This window comes from Myotis davidii, unplaced genomic scaffold (genome assembly GCF_000327345.1).
Source record: "Myotis davidii unplaced genomic scaffold, ASM32734v1 scaffold3095, whole genome shotgun sequence".
NCBI lineage: Eukaryota > Metazoa > Chordata > Mammalia > Chiroptera > Vespertilionidae > Myotis > Myotis davidii.
The window spans coordinates 73,253-84,886 of NW_006286979.1; the positions used below are offsets into that span (position 1 = coordinate 73,253).

Genomic DNA, 11,634 nt, shown 5'->3' on the forward strand with positions numbered 1-11,634 from the left:
TGCTGCTGGCCACTCCCAGGACTTCTTTGAACTGGCCAGTGACAATCAAGAGAAGTCGCCATAGATATGACCACATCCTGTGTGACAAGACACCGACTTGCACCTGGCCAATCGGCAGGGCCCACAGGATTTCTCCTCCCCTTACCCCAGCTCCCTATAAAACCTCTCTCCATACAGAGTTTGCTCTCTCTCTGCCACTTGCTGCTGTGCCAGTAAGGGGGGCAGGGGAGCCAAACCTAGGTTTGAAATAAATGACTCTTTGCTTTTGCATCGGACTTGCTGGCTCCCTGGTGGGCCCTTGGGAATCTTGAAATCTGGGCACAACAGCTACTTATACTATTTTATTCACCAAACAGGTTAAAGGTAATCTTTTCAAACAGTGAACATATATCTTAATGAGGCCAAGATACATTTTTAATGGGTAGCAATAAACTAGAGAGCAAAAAGGGAATATACATGCCACAATAGTCAAATGTCAAAACTGAGAGATTTTGAAAATAAGTATGTCTAAATTAAGTTACAATGTATAAATTCAAGTATCTCACAGTGATTTCAGTTTGTCTATTCCTTGGAACTTAGGCTAAAGGGAATAAAATCACAGACAAGCAATAGGAAAATAAGAGATTAAGGGAATGTGATGAACCTAGTTGTTGTTTCCTAACTTCCATAACCATGGGAGTAGGGTAAGCATAAGTGTAAAGAAATAATGAAATATAAAGAACTGATTCTATCGCTTTTCCTCATTAACTGTACTGCTCATCCATTTTGTATTGGGGATTAAAAGTACATTCACTACATCACATTAGAATATGCCTAGAAATAATGTTCAACTCTGAGCAACCTTATTTATTTGGAATACTGACAAAGTGTCGACATAAGAACATCCAAACCTGCAGAAAACTTTTATAAGAACTTATTAGAGTTTATTTGAGCCAAACATAGGGTATATCTGGAATCAAGATCTCAACAGAATGAGAAAAATGCTTCCCAGAATAACAGTTTGCAGTTTCTTTTCTGCATTTGGAATTAAGGAAGGAAGATTACATGAAGGTGGGAGAAAGCAGGGTGGGGAGTGTATTACAGAATTATGTGCTCCCTTGAGGGTGAGAAAAGAGGCATTTCAAAGGCATGTTTTCCTAGATCAGGGTGGGGAGCCTTTTTTTCTGCCAAGGGGCCATTTGGATATTTATAACATCATTCACGGGCCATACAAAATTATCAACTTAAAAACTAGCCTGCTATAGTTGGTCAAACATTTAATTAACTCACCCCTAATGCGCTGGCAGGGCCAGACCAGATGATTTCACGGGCCTTATATGGCCTGTGGGTCAGACATTCCTCACTCCTAACTTAAAGGAATGTGGATTCTTTTTTTCTAAGTTTTTAATTTTTATTAATTTCAGAGGAAGTGAGAAGGAGAGAGGGATAAAAACATCAGTGATGAGAGAGAATCATTGATCGGCTGCCTCCTGCACACCCCCTACTGGGAATGAGCCTTCAACCCAGGCATGTACCCTGACTGGGAATCTAACCATGACTTCCTCCTGATTCATAGATAGATGCTCAACCACTGAGCCACACCAGCCGAACAGAATGTAAATTCTTCAAAGCCCAACTTCTAAATTATTTTTTGTATCTTAGATAAACCTGCCACCATTATATTAATTGGCATCATTTTGACATTTCTACATTTTATCATGCCAATTTATTCTTTTGTACTCTCTTTTGCTTGGAACTCCCCTTCCCCTGAACTCCCTCATTATACCTATCTTGACTATAAACAGAATGTAAGGTCCCTTAACTCCTCCCATTTTTCAGTCCACCAGCTTCCTGTCTTCATTTGTCCTAGACCAGGGGTGGCGAACATCCAGCCCGAGGGCTATATCAGGCCCATGAAATCATCTGGTCTGGCCCTGCCAGGGCATTAGGGGTGAGTTAATTAAATGTTTGACCAACTATAGCAGGCTAATTTTTAAGTTGATAATTTTGTATGTCCTAAGAACGAGGTTATAAATATTCAATTCTGCTGGGAAGCATTTTTCTCATTCTGTTGAGATCTTGATTCCAGATATACCCTATGTTTGGCTCAAATAAACTCTAATAAATTCTTATAAGTTTTCTGTCACCATATGCAGATGAGTTCTCATCCAAAGACTCCACAGGCCACTTCTCCAGTTCTCTTGGAGTTCTCTCTCTGTGTTGCTCCCGCTTGGCTGATATTCTGTCTCATCAGTTCTCACTGCCGTGGCTCCTCCTAACTCTGATTCTGCTTTCTCAACTCAGTCAGGTTCCTGGGCTTTGTTCAGATTCCTCCTCCCTGTGCTGCATCCTGGAAACTGCCTCCAGGGCAGTGAGCCAGGGCTGCCATAGGGCTCATCTCCTTGTGTCCCCTTGTTTCAGGGGTCACGGTCCTGCTGTTGTCCCATGTCTGAAAATGTGGTTTTAAATGTCTTATCCAGTTTTCTGGTTTTTAAAAGTCTGTGTGTGTTACAGAGGGAGGAGGGAGTAAATCCCGTTCCTATTACTCCTTTATGCCTGGAAACAAAGTTATATTAATAACTTACAATTTCTTTTTTTTTCCTACATACTCCCTAGGACACTAAAAAGTCAGATGAGTCCACCATATTTATCATCACCTTTGTTTTCACAGGTATTAGATGCCATAGCTACTTGTATTAGTCTGAGTTCTCAGAGAAACAGAACCAATAGGACAGGTAGGTAGGTAGGTAGATAGACAGACAGATAATAAGGAATTGGTTTACATGTAGAGTTCTGGAAGACTGCACACAGCTGGGAATAGTTTTTATGTTCCCAGCAGCCTGAGAGGCAAGATCTCATAATACATGGGAGAGTCCTCAGAAACGTAATGTCTAGTACTCGGGTAAATTTGTACTTAGCTAAGGCTGCTCAGGACCACCCAAAATTTTAAAGTAAGCCTCAGGAGAATAAAACTGATTCCAAGTAACTTAATTGCATCTGACAGGATGTAATTGGCAAACTTTTCTGTAAAGAACCCGATAGTAAATATCTTCAATTTTTTTATACATGGATGGACCTCTTGAACTAGGCAGTCTATGTCAAGACATTCATGACAACGTGGCTGAACAAAATCATATTCAAATAAAGAAGAAACAAATACTTGGGAGACCTTGCTGACTATCTTCCTAAAACTATTCCCATCCTGCCTAATAAAAGAGAAACATGGTAATTGGCGTACGACTACTACCCTTCCCATTGGCTAATCAGGGCAATATGCAAATTAACTGTCAGCCAAGATGGCAGCCGGCAGCCAGGCAGCTTAAACTGAACATGAGGCTTGCTTGCTTCCGTGATGGAGGACTGCAACGTTCCCCGCCTGCCTTGCCAGCCTCTGAGCTTGCAGTTTAAGAAACATTGTAACAAATGTAGAAGCTAAACAAAACCCCAGAAACCAGCTTTCCGCCGGCTGGGATCTCAGCGCTGGAGATGATACAGAGTTTTGATTATAGAACCTAAACAAACCAGATACCTACTTTCAGCAGCTGAGGCCTCAGGGCTGGAGCCAACCCTCAGAGCTAAAGCTGGCCCAGAATAAAAAATAAAAAAATAAAGCAAAAAAGGAGCAGTTGGGAGCTTCAGTCCCAGCCTGAAAACAGCCCTCAGCCCCTCACCCAGACTGGCCAGGCACCCCAGTGGGGACCCCCACCCTGATCCAGGACACCCTTCAGGGCAAACCAGCTGGCTCCCACCCGTGCACCAGGCCTCTATTCTATATAGTAAAAGGGTAATATGCCTCCTAGCACCAGGATCATCATGACAGGGGGCAGCGCCCCAACCCCCTGATCGCCCTGCGGCTCTGTGTGTGACAGGGTGTGGTGCCCCAACCCCCTGATCAGCCCTGCTCTGTGTGTGACAGGGTGTGGCGCCTCAACCCCCTCCCCCCTCCACGGGCCCTGCTCTGTGTGTGATGGGGTAGAGCCATAACCTCCCCATCAGCCCTGCCCTGAGTGTGACAGTGGCCGTGCCCCAAACCCCTGATTGGCCCTGCTCTGTGGGTGATAGAGAGCGGCGCCCCAACCCCCTGATCCGCCCTGCTCTGTGTGTGACAGGGGGGAGCTCCCCAACCCCTGATCCGCCCTGCTCTGTGCGTAACAGGGGGGAGCTCACCAACCCCCTGATCGGCCCTGCTCTGTCCGTGACAGGGGGCAGCGCCCCAACCCCCTGATTGGCCCTGCTCTGTGCGTGACAGGAGGTGGCGCCACAACCTCCCCATCGACCCTGCCTTGAGTGTGACAAGGGGCGGTGCCCCAACCCCCCAATCGGCCCTACCCTGAGCGTGACTGAGGGTGGCATCACAACCTCCCGACTCACCCTGCTCTGTGCATGACAGGGGGCGGCGCCCCAACTCCCCAATCGGCCCTGCTCTGAGCCCGACCAGGGGTTGCACCTAGGGATTGGGCCTGCCCTCTGCCACCCAGGAGCAGGCCTAAGCCAGCAGGTCGATATCTCCCGAGGGGTCCCAGACTGTGAGAGGGCACAGGCCGGGCTGAGGGCTCCCCGCCCCCCGCCCCCCGAGTGCACAGATTTTTGTGCACCGGGCCTTTAGTTTATTATATAAATAAATTAAGTCTTGGAGAGTTTAAGTCAACTTGCTCAAAGTAAACAAAGGCAATAACATAGGTTACAGTCAGGATTTGAGGGCAAGTCTCTCAGGCTCTAAATCCCATGGTAACCACTCTACCTTCCTGCGCTCCTTGTAATGCCTTTTGCTCTTCCATTCTAACATAAATTCATTACAGCATGCTATTAATTAATGTGTTCTCTGTTGCTACTGACTGCTTGTAATAATGGGGGGAAAATTTATTGAGAACATTTAACTTTATCTCACTTATTTTTCATTCTGCCTTCAAAGTTCTGGAACTTGACCACAAAAACACAGCAGTCAATGGTGCCATCAGAATTTGGGGTTGGGTCAGTCTGAGTCCAAAGCCCAAGATCTTTCCACCTCATCACACTGTCTTAATAGCAGAACAAATCACAGGACTCTGAGTTGTCCACAGAAAAGAAGTGCAGGTAAACTATGTTCTCAACCACAGAAAGGGAAGAGAGAATGTAAGAGAGAAACTGGGAATAGCTACTTGTTTGAGAAGGGAAACGCTGAACTGAGGAGTATATGTTCTTTGCACTGTGGCACACAGCATTTCCCCATTTCTATTAAGGTCCATTGAGTTTCTATCAAATTCATGGAGCTATTCTCTAATTCCCCAGCTCTCAATCATGCCCTCTCTTGCTCCTAATTAGATATCACTTAAACCAATTAGGTGATAGCATAAAATGCATCATACTGCTATTTCTAAGTGTGTTAATCAGAATCCAAGAAGCCTGAGGACAACTTTTATATTTTTTAGTCTATGTTCCAACATGACTGCAGTATCTGTGTTAATGATTACCATATTCAAGTATATACTTTGGAAAAATTATTTAGAAGTTTTCCAAAAATAGATTTTCAACTCCAGGCACCTTAATGTCAAGTACAGTAAAGAAAATAAAGAGAAAAATATCTACTTTGAATCTTGACAAGCCTTGTTTACAAGGTGCCACAGCTAAAATAATATTTCAAGACTTTAGATACAAACTATCTATATATAATATAAAAGCCTAAGCAACCATCGCAACCGAACAGACAACCAAACAGGCTGCATATGGCGACCAGGATGGCAGGGGGGTCAGTGAGGGGCAACCAAACAACCGAGCAGCAGGCTGCGTGGGGCAACCAGGCCAGCAGGGGGGGTCAGTGAGGGGTGACCAGGCCAGCAGGGGCGTCAGTGAGGGGTGACCAGGCCAGCAGGGGGGCAGTTAGAGGCGATCAGTCAGGCAGGCAGGCAAGCAGTTAGGAGCCAGTGGTCCAGGGGTCCTGGATTGGAGAGGATGCAGGCGGGGCTGAGGGGACCCACCCGTGCACAAATTTCATGCACATGGCCTCTAGTTTATTTGTAAAGCACTCGCTTCCACATCACTTTAAAAAAGGAAGGAGCCCTAACCGGTTTGGCTCAGTGGATAGAGCGTTGGCCTGTGGACTAAAGGGTCCCAGGTTCGATTCTGGTCAAGGGCATGTACCTTGGTTGCGGGCACATCCCCAGTAGGGAGTGTGCAGGAGGCAGCTGAATAATGTTTCTCTCTCATGGATGTTTCTAACTCTCTATTCCTCTCCCTTCCTCTCTGTAAAAAATCAATAAAATATATTTTTAAAAAAATAAAAAAGGAAGGAAAAAGTGAACTCAATAATTTCTTGAAATTCATAATAAGCATTATTAAACTAGAAACCAAAAGTTCTGACTTCTGGTTAAAGAACTTTCCATTAAACCAGCAGTTCTCCAAGTCCAGTCTCTAGTCCTCTGGAGATCCCCAAGAACCTTTCCAATGATCCAAGAGGGTAACACTATTTTCATTAAAAAATACTAAGATATGATTTGGCTTTTCACTGGGTTGACTTTTATACTTATGTAAGCCCAAAAACAATGGTAGGTAAAACTGCTGGCACCTGAGCACAAATGAAGGCAGTGGCACCAAACTGTACTAGTTAGTGGTCATTATATTCTTACCCACCATGCACTATAGTAGAAATAAATACCAGTTTCACTGAAGAATGTCCTGGATGAAGTAGTAAAATTTATTTAATTTATTAAGTCTTGACCTTTGAGTATATGTCTTTTTTACATTGTGTGACAAAAAGGGGATATGTATACTGCACCCTACTGCACACTGAGTTATAATGGCCATTTCAAGGGGAAGCACTTGCGTGATTGAGTTGTGAGTTAAATTAGATGTATTTTCCATGAAATATCATTTTTACTTGAAAGACAAACTGATAGACAAATGAAGGCTCTTCAGATTTGGGTATGTAGCATAAAAATGAAATGAGCCTGTCCACTATACATAACACAATTGACAATATTTGTTGCCTATGACAAAATTAAAGCTTTCATGTAAAATTAAAATTTTTGGAACACCTATATCTGGCCACCATGAGTTTGGCAGCTTCCCAATCCTATCTAATAAAGATGGAATATGCTAATTGACCCTCATGCTGTCGCAAAGATGGCGGCGCCCACCGCCAATAAGGAGGGAATATGCTAATTGACTGCCCCGCCCTCAAAGATGGCAGCACCCACAGCCAATAAGGAGGGAATATGTTAAGTGACTGCCATGCCCTCAAATATGGTGGCACCCACAGCCACAAGATGGTGGCACCCAGTCCCCTCAGCCCCACCAGGGCAGGTGCACAGCAAGGCCAGGCTCCACGTGCTGCCTCCGGAGCCCCCCAGTCGCCTCAGCCCCCCAGCCATCCAGGGCCGGCCCAAGGTGCAGGCAAGCCTCGCTTGTCAGCTGCCCAACTGCCTAGGGCCACCTGAGGCGCAGGTAACCAGGGCCAGCCGAGGCTTGTGCTGCTGGCAGTGGCAGCAGCAGAGGTGTGATGGGGCATCAGCTTCCCCTGATTGCAGGGTCCCCCTCCCTCCCCTGAGGGCTCCCAGACTGTGAGATGGGGCAGGCCGGGCTGATGGACTCCCCCTTCAGTGCATGAATTTTCATGCACTGGGACTCTAGTATTTAAATAACTGTCTGATAAGATCAGCAATAATATAGTATTAACAAATGATTTTTTTATTATATAATGAAATGTGTAAATATTTGGAAGATCAGCAGAAATCAATGAAATAATATTTTCTAAATGTCCAATGCATACTGTTAAAAAAATCCAATTCAAAGTCTAAGTTAGACCAAAGATTACCAAAGATTAATGTAACAGACTGTGAAAAGTTCACTGTTATGGTCTTAGGTTATATGCTGAAAGTATTCTTTAAGAAACTACCATCTGTCAAATTTTGGTGTAGTATCAAAGAAGAAAATCCACACTTATTTGAAATGGCTATAAAAAATACCCTTCCTGTGCTCGCTTCGGCAGCACATATACTAAAATTGGAACAATACAGAGAAGGTTAGCATGGCCCCTGCGCAAGGATGACATGCAAATTCATGAATCGTTCCATATTTTTTAAAAAAAGAAAAAAAATACCCTTCCCTTTTTTCAACTATATATCTGTGTGAGGCTGTATTTTCCTCATATATTCAGCCAAAACAAAATATTGCAACAGACTGAATGCAAAAGTAGAGATGAAAATCTAAGTTTTCTATTAACCTAGATATTAAAATGACTTACAAAAAATGTAAAACAACGCCTCTTTTTACTAATTTTTTACTTCGGAAAATAGTTACTATTCATTAAAGTGTTATTTATATTAACAAGTTTATGAGTTTGTTATTACTTTTAATAAATTAATAAATAATTTTTTTTATTTTTCAGTTTTAATTTGGTAAATATTGGAAAATATAACCTACACCGACAGCAGCTGTTTAGGACCCTCAATAATATTTAAGTGCAGAAAAGGCTCCAGAGACCAAAAAGTTGGAGAATGACTATACCATTATCATGCTAAAAAGAGAAACACTCAGAAGAGGTTGAATATGAGTAGAATAAGCAGATTTATCATCTAAATTAGGAATCCTCGCCCAACTGGAGTGGCTCACTTAGTTGAGTATTGTCCTGTGCACCAAAAGTTTGCCCATTCAATTCCTGGTCAGGGCATATACTTGGGTTGCAGGGTTTATCCCTGCTTAGGACACATATGCAAGACAAACCAATCTCTCTCTCTCTCTCTCTCTCTCTCTCTCTCTCTCTCTCTCTCCCGCTTTCTCTCTCTTTAAGCATGTCCCTGGGTGAGGATTTTTTTAAAAAAAAATAATAATATAACCACATTTAAACACAAATAAATAAATAAATTTTAAATTTAAAAAAGAGACAGAAAATAAATTAGGAACCCTGAAAACATTCAAATTTGTGGGAAAAAGTGTCACTTTATTTCTGATCAAGCCTAGGTTTATGGTGGATGAGTGTGGTTTGTTTTGGAGAAAAGGAATAAAAAGAAGAAAATCCAGCTCTAGGACAGACTGAGATTCTCCAAACAACTCCCTACTCTCCACAGCCCTCAGTTACAACTATAGTCTCCAGTCTCTGTCTGGGATTACAAAGCCAAGGTGGATAGAGAGAAAAGAGGAGGGTTACAGGGATGAGACAAGCCTCAGGCACATTCTAAAGAAAGGTAAAGGGCTATTTTGGGGTGGAGGTAGTAGAAAGTGATAGGTTATATTGTGTTTTATAAATAAAACATCCCACATATATATTTTGTTCATGACAATGTGTCCATTTTTAACATTAAAATAGATAAGCATAATCTTTTCATTAATTTTTTTTAATATGCCCCAAACCCCTGCTCTTTTTTGTGCCTGTGGTTGGAAGCCTTATCAGGGTCTAGGGTTGGTTGGATTACATCACAGAAAGATTAGAAAATCCTCAATTTCCATGGTCCTTTGTTCATACCTTCCCATGTACTTACTGTGCTGAGATTTTCCATCTCTTCCACTGGAATGTGAGCTCCTCAAGAGTAGAGTTTACATCTTACCCATCTTTTCATCCTGTAGCATAGCACAGTGCCACTATAGACATGCTCAATAAATGATTCCCAAATGACTGATTTCTCAAAGGCCAGATATAATATACTTTATAAAACATATTTCTTCCAGAAGCATAACACAAGTTGTATATAGTGTCTTTAAAAGAGTAGTTTCATAAATTGAAAACCTGGACATATTGTTAAATCTAAAATACAATTTTCAATTCTTATCTTATTTAGCCACTCTGAAAATGTTGAACACTTTCCCCTAAATCTCCCTCGTGGGTTCCAGGATACAATTTTTTTCTTGTCTTCTTTCTACTTCTCTGGTCACCCCTTCTCACTCTTTATCTGATCATCTTAGGTTATTTTCCAAAATCCATCCTCAGTCCTAAATCTGACTCCCTTTGACATTCATTTGTGTTACATGATCTAAAACAGGATTTCTCAGCCTCAGAAGAACTGATATTTTGGACCAGATAATAATTTGTTGTAGAGGGATATCTTGTGCGTTGTAAGATATTTAGCAGCATCCCTGGTGTCTACCCAGTAGATACCCCAGTTTGACAATCAAAAATGTCTCTAGTCATTACCTAATATCTCCTGGAGGCAATATCAATCCTAGTTGAGTATCACTGATCTAAATGAACTTCACTATCACCTATACATACACTGCTAACTCCCAAATCTGTATCTTTAGCCCATAGCGCTCTCCTGAATTCTCGACACATTCCAATTAACTCTTGACTAACTCTCTGGACATTAAATTCAACATAAACTTTAGCTCATCACTGTTTTTCTTAAAATTTTTCCTATCTGATCCATCTTGATGAATGACACAACTATCTACACAGTCACTCAATCCAGAAATCCAGGAGCCATCCTAGAGACCTTTTTCCCCATTCATATTCAATGCATTATTAAACCCTATTCATTCAATATCTTTAATATCTCTCAATTAGTCCCTTAGCCTTCATTTCTAATTGCCACAGACTTAAATCAGGCCTTAACACATCTCACCTGGATCACTGTAGCAGCATCCTAACTGGCCCTACTTCCCATCTGGTTCTATTACCTTTCCTCCACAATTTGCCAAAGTGATCTTTCAAGAATGCAAAACTGATAGTGTCACTCCCCTCCCTAAAATCCATGACAGCTTCTCATAGCCTTTGAATTACACTTCAGCTCCCCAAACAAGCACAAGATGGCATTTATGACAGGACACTCACCTACCTTCCTGACCTCTTGTAACTCATTCACACAGACTCTTCAGTTTTGCCATGCCAAACCACCAGCATTCTGCAAGCTTTCAACACATGATATTCCCTCTGCCTAGACTGTCCTCTTCATGTTTAATCCCCTTCTTACAACAAACTCCTGGCTCATCATTTTTCAAAACTTGGCTCAAAAATCACCTCCTCCAAGCTCCCAGTTGGATTAGAGTCAACATCTCTGGGTTCACGGAGAACCACACTTATACTTCTATTACAGAATTTACTTATGCTTATGATCATCAACTGGTGTTCTTACTATAAGCTCCCAAGAGCAGAGATCAAATCTCATTTGAGTCTGTTGAAATGCACCATGAAGCTCTGAGTGAAGCTCTTCTGGGGGACAATATGGGCTTCAATGTCAAGAACATGTCAAAGATGTTTGTTGTGGCAATGTGGCTGCTGACAGCAAAAATGACCACCAATGAAAAAAAGAAGAAAAACCCACCAATGGAAGCAGCTGGCTTCATAGCTCAGGTGATTATATTGAACCATCCAGGCCAAATCAGTGCTTGATGTGCACCTGTGCTGGATTGTCACCCAACTCATAACTGCTTGCAAATTTGCTAAGCTGAAGGAAAAAATTGTCATTTTGAGAAAAAGCTGCAAGATATCCCAAAGTTTTTAAAATCTTGTGATGCTTCCACTGTTGATAGGGTTTATGGCAAGCCAATGTGTGTTGAGAGCTTCTCTGGCTATCCTCTTCTGGGCTGTTTTGTTGCTCCTGACATGAGACCAACAGCTGCTGTGGGTGTCATCAGAAAAGTGGTCAAGAAGGCAGGTGGAGCTGGCAGTCACCCAGTCTGCCCAGAAAGTTCAGGAGACTAAGTGAATATTATCCCCTGTACCTGCCATCCCAGTCTGAATCAGGGTGG

At 42.5% G+C, this 11,634-nt stretch overlaps 1 long non-coding RNA gene across 2 annotated transcripts in view; it reads right to left on the reverse strand.

Moving 5' to 3' along the window:
- The window catches only part of LOC102752160, a 60,655-nt gene that overhangs the window by 29,862 nt on the left and 19,159 nt on the right, over window positions 1-11,634 (reverse strand). The window contains exon 1 of one of the 2 annotated variants that reach the window (XR_001513044.1): window positions 9,432-9,507. The exons of the other annotated variant lie outside the window; for it this stretch is intronic. This is a non-coding gene — a long non-coding RNA (uncharacterized LOC102752160). Of the gene's footprint in view, window positions 1-9,431; window positions 9,508-11,634 lie in introns of those variants that run through there. 2 annotated transcript variants of the gene reach the window in all.